The sequence below is a fragment of the Dipodomys spectabilis genome, unplaced genomic scaffold (genome assembly GCF_019054845.1).
Source record: "Dipodomys spectabilis isolate Male_0828 unplaced genomic scaffold, ASM1905484v1 ptg000303l, whole genome shotgun sequence".
Classification (NCBI taxonomy): Eukaryota; Metazoa; Chordata; class Mammalia; order Rodentia; family Heteromyidae; genus Dipodomys; species Dipodomys spectabilis.
Window position 1 is genome coordinate 631,646 of NW_024870980.1, and position 22,525 is coordinate 654,170.

A 22,525-nucleotide genomic window follows, 5' to 3' on the forward strand; every position below is an offset into this window, starting at 1 on the left:
ATGATTTCAGATTTAATTTCTAGAGTGGTGCATAATATTTCTATACAATTGTGATAACTACAACAGAATATTTAGGGACACCTAAATATTTACTTGAATTAAGCAGAGAAGCTATTTGGCATAGAGGTCGTTTGGTTTTACCATTGCTGGAGAGATGAATGAAATATTTTGAGTGCAAATACCTTTTATTTAACAGATAAAGAAGCTTCAAGAGATTTCATTTTTAACCTTCAAAAATGACTATTTCATCTAACTCATAATGACTTGAATTTTTCATAATTTTATGGCATTTCCAATCAAGTATTTGTCCTCTATAGTGAGGTTCTTTCTTGCCAGTTGAAACAAAAGTGAATATTATCACGATCATTTATTTCTTAGTTATTCTATAGAGAGCAGGCATATTATGAATTTCCTGCCATTCAAAAATAAGTTATATTCAAGTCTATTGGAATTATTGGATAAGTGATGGATTATTTTGCTTTAGTTATCTCATATTGAGATTAATTCAATTTATAAAAATGTTGACATAAAATACACAAAATTCAGTGTTTCTCTGAAATTACTTGTTACTCAAACCTCAGAAATACATGACCAATAACTGAGATTTTTATATACTCAAAAATTTTATGAATCTACATTTTTATGTCAAATATAGTTTAGGTTTAAAGGAAGAGAAAATCATGTGACCACAGTAGATAATATTTAATTCAATGTAAAATTGCTTCATTCAGCATGACAGAGCCTATTGCTTTTAGCTGACATGAAAAATTTGATTAACTATCCCTTTTTTGCTTTTTAATAATAGAATATTTCAATTTGTCCAAAGATTCTGTCATTTCAACTTTTGAGTGTATATTTTTTTAAAAAAATGAAAACTATTTTTCAAATTGCAGGTTCAGGTTAAATAACTAAATAAATATCTAAATGTTAATTTGTTAATTTGAGCCCCTAGAATTCAAATAATATGAAATTTAATTTAGTCTTGGATATATTAAATCTGTGCTGAATATGGGTGTCTCAAGCTTGTAATCCTTGCTACTCAGTAAGCTGGGGTTCAAAGCCCACACACATCACAACACACATACATATATCACACACAAATCACACATGCATCACAACACACAAACACACACACACACACATACACACACACACACATACACACACACATACACAAAGCCAAAAATGGAACTGTGACACAAATGATAGAGCAATATCTTTGAGGGGAAAAAAAAAAACCTAAGGGATACGTCTTGAGTTCAAATCACAAGAAACACACACAAAATATTATACCAAAATTTTTATTTTAGTTTGAAGAAATAAACAATATCATGAAAAGTAATATTTGTCATATATCTTGCAATGTTTGTAAAGTTGTTTTAGTATAATTTGTCTTAAGATAAACATAGGTTATTAAAATTAATATTAAACTAGTTAATATATATAATTAAGCATAACACCTTGGAGTACAACAGTAGGTATTTTTTCCATAGCCATAAGAAATATTCTGAGTAAAAGAAAGAAGGGAAGATTGGAAGAAAGAAAGAAAGGAAAAAAGAAAGAAAGAAAAAAGAAAGGAAGGAAGGAAGAAAGAAAGAAAGAAAGAAAGAAAGAAAGAAAGAAAGAAAGAAAGAAAGAAAGAAAGAAAGAACGAAAGGAGAGAAAGAGAGAGAGGTAGGGATGGAGGGAAGGAGGGCGGAAACAAAGAAGGAAGGAAGGAAAAAAGGAAGGAAGGAAAGAAGAAGGGAATGAAAGAACGAAGGAACGAAGGGAGGGAGGGAGAAAGGAAGGGACAAAACAATTTAATTTATAAAATCTGTTATTAGTCCAACATAAACTTCATGTAATTAACCCTTTAGTAAATTTAAGTTTGCAATTTTCATTTCTTCTCATGCTCTCCATGCATGAATGAAACCAACAAATGAAGCATCATAAATAACCAGGTGAATCTGTTTGTATCTGTAATAATATGTATGTGAATCTTTTTCTCATTTTCTATACATTGCAAGCAATTTACACTTAGTTATAAATATTCTAAAAATTGATGTAACCAAAGGATGTTAATATATTATATAATGTGAATACTGTATTTATAATGCAATTAATATTACACTCTTCATATTATATTAATTATAAAAATTTTATTATGTATTTTATCAGAGAAATTAGAATCCTCTGATTTTGGTGTCTGTGGAAGGCCTAATATTAGAAAGTAATTACAATCAAAGGAGATCTGTATTTGTTGGTTCAAATGAATATTTCTGAAAGCAATTAACTCATCGGAGATTGTTCAAATACATCAGAAGGACCTTAGAAAGGCTGTACATGGCATAACATGGCTACATATAATGTGGTTCAAGAGCCACTAAACTATCATACTTCACCTTGCCATCACGATAATTATTCCCCTTGTAAGAAGAATCATTCACTAAGTCACATGATATAAGCTTGTCCTTAAGTTATTATCTTCTATGAAAAAATATCCAAATGATACACTACACTGAGTTAAAGCAAACGTTGCAAAGTGTATTGGACGATGTAATTCCTTTCAGTTACACATGTTGAAATTCTATTTCCCTTTCTGGTGACATTAGAATCAGCCTTTCATAGATGACACCACAATAATCATCCTGATAAAAGGAGCCCAATATAATTACTCTGCCATGTGGATGTCCAGCAAATAGATTAAGATGAACCAGAAAGTAGAACCCCATAAGACAAGGAATTGCTTTGAACAACCATTTTTATAATCAATGTTCAAGCTTCTAGAATATAGGTAATATATTTCTAATGGTTTTATGCCACATACCTTGAAGAATTCACTTATAAAAGCCCAATGGTTGACAGAAAGCACAGTAGTTTGAGTTAAATATCAAAAATTCTGATAAAAAAGGATTCATAATATTTTATTATTTGAAATTTATTCTCCAAGTCCACAAGTTAAAAATATTCTTAAATGGGAATTAAATTGAGGTTCAACTCTAATCAACTATCATAATTAATTTTTCAAATATTTTTATTATCTTTAAGTAGTTGTACAAAGGAGTTGCCATTCACTAAACAGTTTATCATAATTAATTTTCCAAATATTTTTTATTATCTTTAAGTAGTTGTACAAAGGTGTTGCCATTCATTGAAACAGTTTATGGATACAGTGCATCTTGATCAATGTCATCACTTTAAACATTCTCATCCACCCCTCCCAATCAACAAAAGTCCTTATATATCTCAATATTATGTTATCGAATTACTTGCCATTTAGCAAAGCAGTTTATGTGTACAAGCGCCTGGAATTGTGTTATCAATTCAACATCTTCACTCTCATTTAACACTATGCCTTCCTTTGTATATTTCAATTCTGGGAAGTAAACAATGGATTCTTGCCTGTATTCTATTCTTTTCACCTTCAATTTCCTACCCCTCTCAAATTGCCCCCCCCCCGTCCTCTCTTGCAGTACACATTTACTGGAAATTATTTTGTTGGGTTTTGATTAGTCTTTTAAGAAACTTAGGGTATTTTCACTCTCCATGAACTCTGACACTTCAGATAATTCATTTGTACCTCCTTGCATACCATCCAGTGTGTTTACTTTTACATTAATAGGCACCTTGTACCTACCACAAATGAGGAAAACCATGCAACCTAAGTTTTTCTGGGTCTGCTTTATTTCACTGAATATGATTATTTCTAAGTGTTTCATTTTCCTTACGAATGGTGCTATATTATTCTTTCTTATGGATGAACAGAACTCCATTATGTATGTATATATGTATGCATTTATGTGTATATATACATATGTATATATGTATGTATGTATGTATGTATACATATATATATGTATATACATACATACTTGTGATTAGGGATCAATAAAATTATATATATATATATATAACTTATATGTATATATAATACATATATACATATGTAATTCTTGATCTCTTTTTACAATGAGAGTCATCTGAGCTGATTCCATATGTTGGCTACAGAAAATAATGTAACATAAACATGTTTGTTCTGATAGCTGCAGTGCGGCCTTGTTTCTGCTCTATTGGATAAATGCTCTTAAGTGGAATTGCTGGATCATAGGTAGCTCTCTATTCGGTTCTCTTGGCAACTTTCAGTGTTTTCCAAAATGGGTGAACAAGATCACATTCCCACAAACAGTTTAATAGAGTTTCCTTTGGGCCACAACCCTATCAGTATCTGTGATCATTTTTTCATGACATTGCAACAGGGGTGAGATGAATCTCAGTTGTGTTTGGATTTGCATTTCTTTTATGGAGAGAGATGTGTATATTTGTCATTCTTACTACTTCTAAGAAGTTATCTTTAAATCTTTATCCCATATATTAATTGGGTTCTTGTTTGTTTGAGGGTTTATTTTTGTTGGGTTTAACTTATTGATCTCTAACTATGGGTTAGTTATGAAAACCCTTGTCTGATGCTTAGCTAGTAAAAATATTCTTCCATTCTGTTCTCTTTATATTCTGCTAACTTTTCTTTTGCTATGAAGAAACAACTTCAGTATGAAGCAATTCCATTGATCCAGAAAAAATAATATTACACCAATCATAAGGAAATGGAAAGACTTGGAACAAACTTATAGAAAGAAACTTTAGAAAACAAAACTTATAGAAAGAAAGACTCAAATATATATAGGTTGTCTGATTTCCCTCATTTGTTGTATTAGAATGTGCCTATAATTCTACAAGTAAACACAGTTGGATGGTAAAAGAAAGAACATTACACTTAGACATCATAAATGACAAAAGATTCTAAACATTTATACAGTGAGCTCAAAGGAGGATGCTCTTTGGAGAGGATCACAAATTCTCAATAGTTATATGAATATTATCATGTAAAATAATGTTCATCAAAATGACTTTCAAGAAATGATAATGAGAGTTCTTTTATTGTTTTGATTTTTCCTTCTGTCTTCTGAAGCTGGTTGTTTTTTTTTGCACCTTTGGTCTTACATGTAAGTTTGAAAAGTGCAAGGGGGAACAGAAATGATGGGACAAAGGGTGAACAAATGCAGCAGTGTTACTCAATAGACACTACATTAAAATTGAACTATACAACGTGGGGGCAGGGAGGTTGAAAGGGAAAAACTGGGAGAAGATGAGGGAAGAGGTGACACTGTTCAAAAAGAAATGTGCTCATTATCTGACTTATGTAATTGTATCCCTTCTGTACATCATTTTTACAAATTAAAAATGGACCTCATAAACAGGCCAGAGTAGCTATACTAATATTAGATAAAATAAGCTTTAAATTAAAAGTGCTATGAAAGTAAAAAGAGGCAAAGAGGGACCTTAAATATTGATAAAGAAAAGTCTCCATCAGGGGGATATAAGAATTCTGGGCTGGGAATGTGGCTCAGTGGTATAGGACTTGCCTTGCATGCATGAGGCCCTGGGTTCGATTCCTCAGCACCACATAAGCAGAAAAAAGCCGGAAGTGGCACTGTGGCTCAAGTGGTAGAGCACTCACTTTGAGATGAAGAGCTTAGGGATAGTGCCAGGCCCAGAGTTCAGGACCCATGACCGGACCCAAAAAACAACAACAAAAGAAGAATTCTAAATATCAATGCCCTGAATCCTAGAGCTTCTAAATTTTTCTACAAATACCACTTACCCTAAAATCATGCATACATCCAAACACACTTTAAAAGCTTACTAAACGATCAGCCCTTTAAACAACAGTGCCATTTTTAAGGCACTCTAGACAATTCAAGTCCTTCTCCCCACAACCATTACTGCCATTCACAAATCATTGCCAAGGTGAATTTGCAGTTCGTTTAGATATTTCAAATGGCTTATGAGTAACATAAACAATAATTCCAGTTTTTGAGAAAATTTAATTTACAATCAGCAAACAAATCAGATTCAACTCCATAGCATAACCTTTAGGAAAAATGAATTAAGGAATATGGCATGTACTTTTTAATTTAATATTAGACATTAGAGCAAAATGCCAGAAAAAGAATCTGCAAGAAATAAACAGAAGTCTTTGATAAGATATTAAAGATTACTTAGGGACAAGTAATTTTACCTACATTTCTTATTATATGATAGCATATTTTTATCTGCTAATCAGAGAGACTCAAAAAGATTTTTAAATATGATATGAAAAATGCATCGTCATGAATGAATGAAATCAGGAAGTAGATGGCTCAGGAGCTGGGTGGTTTGTTAAATATTCTCATTATTTTGAATGATCTGGTGTTTTTTGTATGTGTGGAATTATGAATGTATTTTATGTCTGGGCAGGAAAGTTTGATTATTAGAACATTGTCTGATATCCAATGTAAGGAACCTAATCAGAGTGATAAATATGTGTGTGTTTGTGTGTTTGTGTGTGTGTGTGTCTGTGTGTCTGTGTGTGTGCCTGCAAGTCTGTGTTTAGAAGGAAGAATCTTATTATGCTCAGGGTATATATTTAATTCTATTAGGTATACTACATTAATGACAGCAGATAAAAGTAATTAACATTTTGTGCCATATGTTTGTGTTCATATGATTGCATGAAAAAACTAAAAAGTTATGTTTGGGGTATGAGTTTTGTGAAAGGTCAGCTGAAATTATAAACATTTGGAATCATCAGAAAGATATCAATGGCCATCTTTTCAGTGTAGATCAATTTTAGACAACACTTGCAAGAATATGTAATCTTATATGGAAATACAATATTTATTGATTTTTTTCCATAGCTACAGTATTCTATAAATTTGTAGGAAAACCAGGTAAATTATGGAAACATAAAAGTAATGCGATTATTTATTTCATACAGTATTACACTTTAGTTTCATTGTCAAAATACCTTTATTTCAACTGTATAGGAAGGAAAACCCTAAATATTACAGTTCATGCCATATTTCATTGGGAAGCTTTGTCTGTATCAATAAGTTTATTTCTTTTGGTTCTGCTTTCCTATTCATAACTCTGTTTCTCATACTATTCTTCTAAGGACTTTTTCTTTCTTCCCATTTAGGCTTCAACATACCTCATGCTCTGTGTGTTTGCTAACAGTAGTCAGTCTACCATTTGAACCATGTCTCCCGCCCAGAAATTTTTGTAGTTAATTGGCGATAGAACCTTATGAACTTTACTACCAGCCTGAAAACCATTATCCTCCAAGTCTCATCCTTCTTAATTGCTAGGATTATAGAGATGAGTCATGGACCCCAAGAAGCAATGACTTTTCATGTCTTATAGATTCCACATGTTTGCTAGTAATTGTAATAATAAACTAACATAGATTGGGTAGCGTTAACACTGTAAATACATTGCCTCTGAGTTTGTGGAACTAGAACTCCAACGTCAGAGTTGGCTTCTTCTGAGTCCTCTTTCCTTGGCATATTCAAGGCCTTCTGCTTCTCTTGGAGGACACTTCAACTTAAATGCTACCTTTGAGATTCTGTTTCCAAATGCAGTCACTTTCTGAGGTAATGGGTTTTTGATCTTTAGTATGATGTCAGTGGGACAGTATCCAACACATAACAAATTACTTAATGGACAGAAGAAAATCTCTAATAAGAAATTATTTGGTTTGGACACAGAAGTTATGGTTGTACTTTTAAAACAATTAGCAAGAGGGGTAAATGTTTTATTAGAGCTTGTAAAACCAGTATGAAGTCTTGACCTTAGACATGCCAAATTCTTACCCTGGCACACACTTAAATTTCTAGCGGTACTGGGGGATTGAACCCAAAACCCTGTACTTGTGAAACAGCATTTCTACTACTGCCATACCTGCAGATTGTTATTGGATTGCTTATTTTGAGGTAGTATCACTATGCCTGGGCCTGACTGGACTGTGGTAATCTTAACACAAGTAAAAAAGATTGCACCCAGCAAATGGTTAGAGTTTCTGAAGCTTCTTTTTGTGCTAGGCTTGCCTGGAACTGGAATCTCTAATCTGTTTCCCAAGTAGATAAGATTACAGATTTGAGCCACTTTATCCAGTAAAAGTATATTATTTGAAAATATCTTTATATTGCCTATATTTGTGATTAACATACATAACTAACCTTAAATTTCTCCCTCTTTTGTTTAATACCCTGAGTTGAAAACATTGGCTTACTTGATATACATGGCTTTGTTTTGGATGGAATCTCATAAAAATCCAAAAAAATCTCCCAAAAGTTTATGTCAAAAATCATGGAAAAAAGGCTGCAGGTTGGAAAAAAATTGATCCTTAAGTTATAAATGCAATCTATTTATAGTGTTAGTCAATGCTTTCTTAAGTATGAGAAGAGAAGAAAGGCAGAAATGGAAAGATGTCAGATATAATTTTGATAACCTACTAAGTCTCTGTAGAAATTCTGTAGTTGTCACTTCATGTTAACTTCCTTTCTTAAAGCTTGCTTTGTTACAACCCTGTGGGTTGGAGTGATTGGTCACCCTTTCCAGGAAATGAGGTTGATATTAGAAGGCTGACGGTGTGGTAAATAAGGAATGATGAGAATGAGCACAGATATTGTCACAGAATGAGCCAACCAGGTTCAACTGCTGAACAGCAAAACAAAGCTAAGTATCAAATCTGATGATCCACATTGGAAGATATATAGATAGATATGTATACATATACATTTATTTGCATGCATGAAATAGTAAATCTCCATTTGAATATAGAGAAACTTGACCTGATAATTATTAAATTAAATCAAACTGGTTGCAGGAAAGGTACAGTAAAATATCAATAGTTAGCATAGATTTTGCATAGATTTTTTTAAAGGATGAAAATTCTTTCTTCATAATATACTTTACAAATACCCTTAGTATGTTTTAAGTTTTTTTTACATTGTGGTAGGAACATCTGTACAATGCTGAGAATTGGAATTTCACACAATATGCAACATGGGTAGGCACTGGTGGTTCAAGGATTTAATCTTAGCTAGTTAAGAGATTGAGATCTGAAGATTACAATTTGAAGCCAGCAAGAGTAGGAAAGTTCTTTAGACTCTTATCTCCAATTAACCATAGGGGCAAATGGAGTTCCAGTTCAAATTGTATGTAGATCATTGGCCTTGACCACAAAAGCACCATCCAGACCCTGAGTTTAAGCCCTAGGATCAAAAGAAACAAAAACACAAAATACAACAAGGAGTTAGATATTTTATAATGAGGCACATTTTTATGTACTCTACATTGTTAGAAAGACTAGACTTCTGTGTTAGCTTTATAACCTACCATAATAAGTGATATTGTCCATGTATTAAGCAGAAAGGCTGACTCAGATTTACAAGTTTGATGATTTCAGTGTATGTTCAGTTGGTTTTATTGCTTTGGTGGCCTGTGGCAAGACTATGTCAAGGTGGGGAGTATGTCAAAGAGAAATGTTTATGACCTAGAATGATTAAAATATAAAAGAAGAAAGTAGATGAGAGACTATGTTTTCATGGGTTTCACTCTGAAGAACTCAATCTCCAGAAGAACTATTCAGGTATTCTCCACAGTCTGGGAGGGAACGGAAAGCCATTTTTCTTTCACACATAGGCCTTTCTGGGGCATACTAAAATCAAATGGCAACATCTTCACCAATAACAGAATATTAGTCCATTATGATTTACAGAATAAGTCTCCTGGCATATATTTTCTTTTGTACTTCTTTTTGTGGGGGTGATATAAATATTTTTTTTTCCAGAAAGACAACCTGGTTTTAATCATTATCCATCAAATTTATGCTGTCATATAATCAGAGAGTTTTTTTGAATAAATTAACACAATAAGGCTCACTTTATGCCAACACAAAATATAAACACTAATTACATTTTCACTGAACAACCACTCATAAAAAATCATGAAATAATAAAGTCCAAGTCCATGTCAATTTTTTTTGTCAGTTGTGGGGCTTGAAATCTGGGCCTGGTCACTGTCCTCAGCTCTTCAGCTCAAGGCTACCACTGTACCACTTAAGCCACAGTGCTGCTTCTGGTTTTTAAGTGGTTTATTGGAGACAATTTTCTCACAGACTTTTCTGCCCAGGCTGCCTTTGAACCACTATCCTCAGATGTCAGACTCCTGAGTATCTAGGGTTACAGGCATGAACCACCAAATCCCAGATCCAAGTCAATTTTAAACAAGCAATCTTATTGAAACTTCTCGCTTTTTTTCCAATAAAAAAATCTATTTTTTCAACATTAGTTTATAACTATGAGTTATTTTTAGATGTAACTGGGAATTTTTTAATAGAAACAAATATAATTTTTACTATTACTATGTATCTCACAAAAATTCAGTGTAATTGATTTTCTCCAAAGTCAATTATTTCATACTACTCACATTATTATTATTACATTCTATACTGCATATCATGTGAAGTGAAAATAGAAAACAGTTTGAACAATTTCATATAAATTAGTAGATGCTATTTTAGCATTATAAATTCACATCTGTGGTTTTAAATGAAGGAAAGAAGATTTTAGAGTTAAAATCCAATAAGAATGTGTAGTATGTCTCAAATAAACCAAAAATTCTGAGTTCATACAGACAAAATTATTACCATTGGAAATAATGAGGCAAGAGGAGGCAGAATTCAAATCACGTCAAACATTATCTGTTATTCTCCCTCATCTTCCACTAACAAGACCTCCCTGCTCCCAGTTGTCACAAAACTTCAAGTGTCTCTCTTAGTATTCTATGTGGAAAAGGTCTAAGTCACTGATTCTTTTTCTACTTTGTGTTATATGAGACAAAATTTAGACACAAAACAATTGAAATAAAATGCACACATATGTTGAAGTCACCACAGCTGGAAAAACAATCAAGAGATTGGAATTCCCCCAGGACCAAAAACATGTTATACCCAGATTTTTAAAGTACAAAAACATCAAATACATGTTAATTTGAGTAGAGTATAAGGATAACTGTCTCTCAGAAATAAGGTTGTGTTAATTTGTAATTAAATTCATCTAGATGAACGTAATATAGCAAATCCCGTGAATGGATCAAATTGTTTAAAATAAAAGTAACTGTATGTGAAGTAAGATCTGCACATATTTAAAAGAAAAAAATGCTACAGTATCAAATCACAAACAGCATGACATACTTGAAAACTTCAGAAATGCAATGAATAAGTCCAATAGTATCCATATTGAGAACTAACTACTGATTTAACAAGAACAAAATGTGCAAATGATAGCATCTGAGGAGCGTACATGAGTGTACATAATTTAAAACTACTCTAAATTACAGTGTAGAAGACTGAATGTGGTTTACCTAAAGGAAACCATAAACACATGATATAAATGAAATAAAAAATCTAATGAAAACAGAGAATAGAAGTAGTTTCTGGAAAAAATATTATTTTAATAAATGGTGGCCAAAATCTTTCTAGCACTGACAAAATTGCACACCTAATTGGTTATATCCAAAAAAGACCCAAGTTACTCGAGCTGATTTGAAACTTTGGCAAAGTAGCAGGATACAACTGTAACATTATTACGGATTTGACTCGGGCGTGGAATTCATTTCCTCTTTGATCTGACAAATAAGATATGAAAGAACATAACTTCTCCAACTACATATCAAGACCTAACTAAACATATAATCCGAAAAATTATCATGCAAGCTGTATTGCAAACTGGCGTATAAGAAAAATCAAACATACTAATTCTGTATTTATTTTAAATAATTTTTCCCATAAATTATTTCCTTTAGCTTGCATTTTTAAAACATTTTGTTAAATAGTGTATAACTAGGTAACTAATTTGGGATGCTTCCTTAAATTTTGTTCTGAGTATAATGTCTCACTTCAGTTCCTAACCCATGAAATGATGTTGATTACAAAACAAATGCTAGTAACCACTGTTTATAATACACATAATCTCATAAGCATGATTTCAGTAAGCATAGATTAACATTTTGATATCATGGTCTCATGACTGATGAGGCATATCTGCATGAGTATAGTTGTCCCTAGGTTCCTCAGCCTAAATTTAATCACTGTTAAAAAATGTTTATATCTTTGTCACTCATCAGAGATTAAACCTGAGTATAAAGCCTAAGAAAAATGATAAGGTAAGAATTTAGCTTTTCTGAATATATAGTAAAGAAAAATGCAGCATAGAGTAACTCATTGGTTTAAAGTCAACCTATTTCCCCAAAACATTCTTATCATTTCCTTACAATGTGTATTATTCTCAAGAAAGGAAATGAGAATGTGAGAAGAAGACTAACCAAGTACTGTCTTCAAATATAAATAATTTGGATTTACCTCTTTATTTCATTATAGGCTTTTTGGATAAAACCTGTTTGATTAATTGATTTCCATGTCAGGTATAACATATCCTAGTTGCATATACCAAACTACATTCAGAAAATGGTATGTAGCGATTAAGTAATGAAAACATATTCAATATATAGCAAAAAGTATATACTTATAGGGATAATATTTTGAAAAGTGTATTGAAAATATTCTAATATAATAATTAATTGGATTGAACAATTTCATATTGACAGCAACTAACTAGAATATTTTAATGCTAAATCGACAAGATTGTCTTTCTAATGGAGCAAAACCAATTTCTCCTTTTACTTTATCAGGGAAAAAACTGAACAAAAATTGGAAATTAACATATAAATCTATAACAACAGGAATTAATTTTTGTCTTTTTATTAGCAAATATTAATTTCCAAAAGTATTTTATTATGTTATACACATAGGTCCATATAATGTAGCTTGCTAAATTTTATTCATTTTATTAATTTCATAATCCTATTTTTATACTTTTATTATGCCGTCATACTAACATAAACTATTTGAAAATGTATACTCCACAATATTTCTCTTTATCTCCTCTCTTACTTTTTTCTGAATTTAATCAGTTCCATCTTTTATACCTTAGTCATTCATTTTCTATTCTCTTTTTTTTTTGTTTTGTCGATCGTGGGGCTTGAACTCTGGGCCTGGGCGCTGTCCCTCAGCTCTTCAGCTCAAGGCGAGTGCTCTACCACTTGAGCTACAGCGCCACTTCCGGTTTTCTGGTGGTTTATTGGAGATAGGAGTCTCATGGTCTCTTCTGCCCGGGCTGGCTTTGAACCGCGATCCTCAGATCTCAGCCTCCTGAGTAGCTAGGATTACAGGCGTGAACCACCAGTGCCCGGCCATTTTATTTTCTAGGTCTAGAGTCTGCATAGGAGAAATCTAGTATTTGTTTTTCATAGTATGGCTTATTGCTTCAATATGAAGGTTTGCAGTTTTATCTATTTTCTTTAAAATGCTATAATTTCATTATTATGTCTGGCTAAATAATATATCTTGTGTATTTATGCATATATATTACAATTTCTTTATTCAATTAATGATTAAGGAACATGTAGCTTAATTCTGTAGTTATTTATGTTTTTTATATGGGAGAAAGAAGAATGGAAATAATGAGGTTTGGACTGAGAAACATGGTCTTTAGGCAGGCACTCTAGTATTTGAAACGTCATCTCAACTGCTCTTTTATAACTATTTCAATAATGTATTATATCTAAAAAATAAAATGTAATTACATTTGAAAAGGTGTTCTTTTTCAGTATCTATGTTATTACCTATTACAGTGATTCATTTAGCGTGTCATGTGAGTGTGGGGATGTATGTGAGCATGAAATTGCTTGCATGTTTTTATATGTAGCTGACTCTAAGGAAACTGAATTTATGTGAGATATAGGATTCAAATGAAGGTTTCATACCTGTAAGTTGCTAAATTGATGTATATGTCTAGTATGTGGAGTGTGATTTCCAGATTACATTTTTGTAGGTTTCATACCAAGTAAGTAGATGTTTCTATTCCAAAATCATAAGGAATAAAACAGCTAATCTGTTTCATAATCATCCAATCTTAATACTCCAGAAATTGTAATAAGTGGAAAAATTGCTTGAAAGTATGATGAGTCAGTAGTAAGCCTTTAGAAACTCTAATTTTCCCCAAAATCTTCAGATGTACTCTTTGGATATTAATTACAAATCAATTTATAAACATACAAATATAATATGATCTTATATATGTAAATATGTTTATATAAGGAAATATACATTAATTATATTTAATTGTGTACCATAAATATTCATTTATATTTAAATGTAATTCATCGCATCATATATGTGTGTATATATATTTTTTTTCTCTTCTTTGGTCAGTCATGGAGAGTCAACGTCTAGTGCGTTGGGGTCCCTGGGTAAGGGTCACAAAATCACCAGAACACAGGGGATGCAGAGTGCAAACAGCAATTGCCACTGCATGCTGTGCTATATTGTTAGTGGGTATTTAAAGACAAGCAAGCAGGATCTTTGCCAAGATTTAGTCACAAGACATTCACACAAAAAATTTCAACAGATACATTTTTACTTAACCTATGAGACAATATCTTGGTATATTATTATCTAAACTATTTTAGAGCAAGCTCAAACCACTTTTCCAGTCTCAGGAAAATGTTTGACCAGCTGTTCATCTATGTTTAAGCAAGCAGAAGAGCTACTTCCTCAGCTCCCAGGAGTCTGTGACATGTGTTTTGAGACAGGGAGAGAGAACGTTTTCCCTCTCTAGCCTGGCATGCCAAGAGCTTTCCTAATACTCAAACACAGTCCTCAGATAATCCTGAGGCTGGAGCCTGGATCATTCTGCCTCTTCAACATAGACCCTGATTCTTCACAATTTCCTTTTTTCTTTTGTTTTAAAAGTAAAGCTTTTCACAGTGTTATCATAGAAGCTTGCATTGGATTCATAAAAATGAAATATAACAGTACCAGTGTAACAAAATAATAACAATCATAATTTCCAGACCACTAGTAGTATGTGAAATAGTTTGTAGTATTCCTTTCGGATCCAACCCTACCAAATGTTTAATAAATGCATCAGTGATAGTAGAAGTGTCATATTTGCAAATTGTTTACCAAAAATATCATGTATATTAAATTGTAACTAGCAATCAATTGAGCAGCAGTAGAATTTCCAGATAAATACTGCTGTATTAAATTCCAATCTTGAATAGATTCATTATATTTTACATTAGTAATGCAAAAGGTAGTAGAATTTCAATCACATTTTAGCAATAACTGTTTTTCCACAACCAATAACTTTTTTCCTAACCATCCCACTGTCTGTTTAAGAATACTAATCTGTGTTTGTAATTGAGCATCAATTTCTACCTGTGAGACCCACAATTCATGTGACTCCCGGTGCCATTCTTCCACAAAGTGTTTAGTTTGTAAGGAAGTGTGTAGGGCAATTCCAGACACCACAGCAACAATGGTAATAGAAATTAAGCTTAAAATCACAGCTACAATGGCTCCAATCATATGCTTTATATGTTTTAGTAGTTTGGTAAAAAGTTCAATAACAACATTATCCAAAGTATTTTGCGACCATTCTCTTCCTAATTTAACAGGTAGCCAAATATGAGTTCTTTGCTGTAAAATCATAATACTATCACTGTCATTAAGAGAGGAATTAACACAAGAATACAGGCGACAATTAAAACAAGACATAGTAGGAGAAAATGTAAAATTTCCCACTAAAAATACATAAGGCGAGGTACACAAGCAGTTACATCATAACATTTGTACAAAATAAAATTATAAGTGGACCCAGAATTAGCTGTCCCCGAAAACAATCCATTTGATAGCATCATGGGTTTCCGCTCCGTTACGACCTTCCAAAGATGAATCTGAACAGCAGTGGGTGCAACCATGAAAGTCCATCGAGCATCTGCAATGCCTCCATCTCCCCAGGCCATCAATCGAGCTCCAGTAAGCGATCCATTAATGGCATCCGGCATCCTAGTAACATTAGATAAATCACATCTAGTAATATTCCATTCTGAACAAGTGTTAATAAACTGTCCAAAAGGTCCCCAATTAATAAAATTATTGAACGTTTTTCCAAATGTTCCTCTACACTCTTGCCACACAAAAGGCTGATATTTTAAATCAATATAAGTAAAATCAGGGCACATTGGTAAGGATAACTCGCCATCAAAGCTGACCCTTTCCCAGCTACTATTAATGGACTAAGTAGTTAATCGCTGCAGCTGTGTTTTAGAATTGGAAGTGTGTTTCCCAGGTAAAACCCAATGTTGCCAATTCATAAGTAAACATGGAGGAGGCTCTAGAAAAACAGGCAAGGAATGAGAATAGTAAGTAAAATTAAAAAAGCTGCCATCATCCTTACTATAAAATGTCCAATTATTCCAAGGAGGAGATAAAACAGCAGGAATAGTATAGACAGTTATATCCATGTCTCCCCAAACAACAGGTTACAATAAAGGAGGGTTAGGAACAAAGGCCCAATAACTTACATTAGCATTAGCATGGGCAGAGTTTACAGTAAACAGGGCACACATGGCCAGGAACAAGTTCTCGGCCATGACAGGTTTACCAGTGTGTTGTAACATCTTTTGTCCTTCTCCAGTCAACTTTTTAACCTGTCCCCAGGTGGGCAGTGGGGATTTCTTCTTCCTCAACTGGCGGCCGATTCCTTGCAGGATACGGGGCTGTCCTCACTGGCTGCATCTGTATCCATCAGGCAGGAAGCCAGTATTGTTTGCCATCCTGTGTAGACACAAAACCATATCATTGCCCCTTATGTAATAATGTTCCTAGTTGCCATTCTGTGTCCAATGTAATCTTAATCCATAGAGTAACATTTAAATAAGATTTTTCTGATATTTGTTCAAAATGGCGCTCAGCTCTAGTTAAAATATCTCCTTGTGCAAAATATTAAATAATTTTACATGGAAAACCACAACATATCCATACCTTCATCCACCTTTTCCTCCTTTTTAATTTTTTAATTTGTTGTTTTAGTGTGCCATGAACACGTTCAATAATGGCTTGTCCTAGTGGGTTATATTCTATTCCTGTAATATGTACCAAATCATAAAGTTCACAAATTCTTTTAAATTTGATACTTTTATAGGCTGCTGCATTATCAGTCTTTATTTTGGTAGGCACTCCCATAATGGCAAAAGCTTCCAATAAGTGTTCTATTACATGGTTAATAGTTTCTCCCGTAAGGGCAGAAGCCCAAACAAATTTGGAATAAGTATCTATTGTAACATGTACAAAGGAAAAACAGCCAAAGGCTTGTATATGGGTTATATCCATTTGCCAGAGCTCATTAGGTTGTAATTCTCGAGGATTTACTCCAGCAGGTACAACTCTCAAATGCATTGGTCTGCAGATAGGACACCTTTTTATAATTTGTTTAGCTTGAGAATAAGGTATTTTATAATGCATATGTAAATAGCCAGCATTTGTATGTAAGTGAGCATGATCCTGTTCAGCAGAAGCAAAACTGACTAATTTATCAACCTGATTATTGCCATATACAAGGTACCCAGGTAACCAAGAATGAGCCCTAATGTGATTTACAAACACTTTGGCATTAAGTTGTTACAGTAATGCTTGTAATTGTTTAAATAATTGATTTATCTGGGGTTTAGATGAATATGTAACAGCAGTGACTACATTAGTCACAACTCCTACAGCACAGGCAGAATCAGAAACAATATAAATATCTCACGCAAAATCTTGCAACACCTTAACAATAGCAAAAAGTTCATTTTGTTGAACTGATGCTAAAGTAGTTGTCTGTACCCAATATTTATTTGTTGTCCAGTAAGCACTTTTTGTTTTGGAGCCATCTGTGAAAATGGTAAGAGCAGTGGGATTAGGGGTCTTGGGAATTATATCATTAATGACGAATTGTTGTTTATGCAAGCAATCCCACAATCTACCTTTGAGAAAATGGTAGCAAAATTGCCCAGTAAAATTTACTAATGCTATTTATAGCATTTCAGAAATGTTTAACAAATATTCTACTTGGTCTTTTGGCAAAGGAAAAATAATTTCAAATAAATCATACCCCGATAGGGTAAATACCCATTGCATGGCCTGTTGAATAATAATTGCCAACAGTTGTTCATAAGGCATAATATTTTTTGTAAATCCATGCCTTGTATAAATCCATTCTAATGGTAGCTCATTTTGTCCTATAATTCCTGTTGGGTATTTTTATGTATCCAAAATATATAAATTTATGGGTTGATTCAGTGATGTAAAAACATTACTTTTATTTTCTGTTTTACAAATTATAATTCTCTTTCAGCTTCCTTAAAGTTCTTTTGCTATGTAAATCAGGCTCCCCTTGTAACAATGAAAACAAATTATGTAATTTATAAGTAGGAATTCCGAAGGCCATTCAGCTTCCAATTAATATCTCCTAATAGCTTTTGAAAATCATTTACCGTATGTAATTGATCACGTCGTAAAGATATTGTTTGAGGTGTCACTGTTTGTCTAGAAACAACATATTCTAAATATTTTACCACCGTATCTTTTTGTATTTTTTCAGCTGCTATTATTAATCCAAAATCTTTAAATATAGAGATTAAGCACTGTAACACCAATTCTAATTCTGTCATATTTGGTTCTGCAAATAAATTATCATCCATATAATGAGAAATATAAATGTGAGGCCATTTTTGTCTAACAGGTTTTAAGGCCTTATCAACATATATCTGTCATATAGTTGGGGAATTCATCATTCCTTGGGGCAACACCTTCCATTGGAAGCGCTGATGAGGGACTTGTTGATTTATATGTGGTAAAGAAATGGCAAATCTTTTACAATCTTTTACATGTACAGGAATGGACAAAAGTTCTGAATAGACATGTTTTCCAATAGCCTGAAAACCGCCAGTGGCTTTGTAAAGTTATGTTTAATACCACTTCTATGCTGGTTTAATGCTTTCTGAACAGAAGTCCTTAGAGAAATGCAATTCAAAATTAATATGATACTACTTCATAACTATTATACTCATTAAAAAATCAGAGGAACCTGGTGTGGTGGTAAAGGCTTGTAATTCCAAGCATTTGAGAGGTTGGAGTAAGGGGATTTGAGTCTAAGGCCAGTCTAGGGTACTAAACATAGTAAAAACATGCCCTTTCAAAAAACTAAGAAGTTAATAATGTTGGTGAGAGTGTAGAAAAAAGGAGATTTTCTACACTCTTGGTCATAATACAGGTTAGTATTCTCATTATAGAAAGTAGTATGTAGTTTTCTAAGAAATGCAAACTTGAAATATCATCTGATCCACCGATCATGTGATTATTTCTCTATGGATAACTGATAAATATATCTGTAGTTCATTATTATTCACATTATTCACAACAATAGCCAAGATAAAAATCGAAGTTAAGTGTTCAAGTACAGACTAATAAAGCAACTGTGGTGCATGCACAAATACATTTTTCTGTTTCATACTTAAAATAGCAAGAGACTTTCCCCATTAGCCACAACTTACAATAACCTAAAAGATGTATTCATATCAAGAAAAATACTGTCTTCTTTATCTTTGTAAAACAACACACACACACACACACACACACACACACACACACAAACACACACACCAACCTCAAACATTTAGAGTGAATTTTTTAAAAAGTAAAGCAAAGTGGAATTGCTCGGGCATTTTGGTCACTATGTAGAAGATAGTAGATATACAGGATGACCAAGTATAGAGTTGTAATGTACAACATGAGGATACATACAGAGGACAACACTGGCATTACATAGGAATGAAGATAAGTAGTTGTTCTTCCTCGTAGGGGTTGCTCTTTCAGTTGTTCTTCCTTCAGTAATGGATAAGATGAACATGAGCCTTTAAGTATAACTGCCTGTTGCCCCATTTGTCAGGAAATGAAAAGACTTGAAAAAAATTATATTAAGTGAAATAACCTAGGCACAAAGAATCATAGGTCCCATGGTTTCCTTTATTTATAATAACTAGTATATATCTGAGACAAGCAGAAATGGTCAGATAAGTTGATGTTAGGCAAAAAGTACATCAAGATAAGAACTCTTTTTTTAATCTTTCTTGCTATTGTTTCTAAAATATTTATAAGATATTTCTGTGCTGGTTTGTATGTCACTCCCCCACGGTATAACCCCTGGTTTGCACTGTATTTGATGTAGGTATAATTTGTGGAGGGGAAGGAAAAAATTGTTTAAATAGGGATACAGGTGGACCCATTGCAACAATGAGATGTACAAGATGTTATGTCAAAAATCGAACTTTACAGCTTTGGCACGGGGCAGGGGGATTGATAGGATGGCAAGGGGAAACAAAGGAGGAATCAACAGTTCTTGATAAGAAATGTACTCATTACCTTGCCCATGTAATTGTAACCCCTGTGTACGGTATTTTCACAATAAAAAATATTAAGAAGATACATTATATTACACCTGATACAGTGGCTACATACTTCACTTTATTGGTTAGATAAATGTTAGGCCTCCTCAAAAAAAGGAAATAATAACAAAAAATATAGCAATAATGTATGCTCAACATAGAACAAAATGTCAAATTAAAATACAGGAAATTTTCCTTGAAGTAAACTAATTATTACAAATAAGGGGAATCCTTGAGACCTATGTTCCTTTAAATCTGGCTTACTTCAGTTAATATGATTTGTTCCAAGATCTTCCATTTCCTTACAGATAAGGTGGTATCATTGTTTCTGATGGAAGCATAGTATTCCATGTATGTGTATGTGTGTATGTGTGTGTGTGTGTGTGTGTGTGTGTGTCACATTTTCTTGATCCATTCTTCTACTGAGGGGCATCTGGTTTGATTCCATATCTTAGCTATGGTAAATAATACTGTGATAAACATAATTGTGCTGGTAGCTTCAGTGTGGTCTTGTTTGTAGTCACATGGTTAAATGCCCAGTAGTGGGATTATTGAGTAAAAAGGGGAGCATTATTGTGCACATAAGGATAATCTTATTAGATGAGCAGAATAACTCAATAGCTATGTTCATATGACCTTATAAGGTGATTCCAAGTGAAATGAACTCCAAGACATGTTCTTTGTTGTTGTTGTTCTTAAAGTACTACGTGATTTCTTTTCATCCTTTTGTGTTTTCCCCACCAATGGTTTATCCCCTGTAGTCATTGTATTTGATTTTCATACCCTGGGTATTAAAACTAGGGAACTAGGGAACTAGACAAAGGAAAGGGAAAAAATAAAATGGTGAGACAAAAGTCAAAGGGGGAACCTATGCAACTATGTACTCACAAGACAATATGTTGGAAATGATCTTGGGAGGGTTGTTGGCAGTGAAGAGGGAGAGACATTGGAGAAGGGGTAAAAAAATTAGAAAAGAAATGAATTGATTACCTTACTTATGTAACTATAACCCCTCTGTACATTACCTTGACAATCAAATTTAAATAAAAATAAAATATATGAGAGCAGCAATACAGGAGATGGGAGTGGGAGAAGTACTGTAGTATAATAGAGTAGAACAGCTGTGGAGAGCAATAATTTGACTTTACCTTAGGAAGTAATAAACTAGCATACAGATTTACAGCCTAATGTCAGTCACTGAAAAGGGAAAACAAAATGCACAATCAGCAAACCAACAGAGATAAAATAGAAAACTAAAAATTAAGGTGAAGAGATGACTTGGACCAACAATAACAAATGACAAATGTTGTTTACATCACAATTTGTTAGAAATATAATTCAAATCACAGTTTAATAGTATATCATTTTAATAGTAGGTTACTTATTATTGATTTCTTAATATTCAATGTTAAATATTTAAGTTTAATTTCAGCACCTACAGAAAAGAAGAAAGTGAGACTAATTTTAACAATATATTTTATGAATTGTAAAATTGAGAAGCATTAGAATTTTAACACATAATATGTCATTATTGTTTCATTTCTGTGAATTAATGTAATAATTCTAAGTGTATTCTGCACTTAGAAATCATCTTAACATCAAATAATAAATTATTGCACATGACTCTTGATATTAGGTGGAACGGTTCAGAATTGTAAAAATTCACCACACATTACATGAGGGTATGTCTCCTCTCATCTAGCTTATATTCTAGAAATTTGATTTCTACATGCATGTTAAATTCTTGTCTAGGTGACAGCTATACAATTATATGCAATTATAGACACAAGGAGTATTTCAGATGATACATAAAAGTCATATTCATTAATTAAATTTTTATTGTTTTGTACCAAATAAATATTTATAGACAGAATGAATTTCTGAGTAGATGATGGTGTAAGTGTGCCTGATTATATGTATTAAGGCTTATTTTATATTTCTGACATTGTTTCTACAGTTGGATTTAATTTTCTATAAAAGGATAAGTGTATTATATTGGATATATGAAAATAAACTCAATGTTTATTCCATTAATCCTTGGCCACTTGTCTAATCCCAATATAAATTATCCATGTGTTTTTAGTAATGAAAACAACAACAGATATAAACCAGATAAATCCGTCTGTAGTAGACAAGTATTTTCACCTTTATTTTGATAGTTGATCCTCTTTTACATTACAGAATATTCTTGGGAAAATGTGCTCCAGGCTGGCCACAACTGCAGAATATTATGGTTTGATCTATCATAAGAGAAGGAAGGAAGGGGATCCTTCTTTCTAAAATTTTGTTCCCAGGGATGTGATCTGTTTTATGGTGGTGAGTTGGAAATGAACAT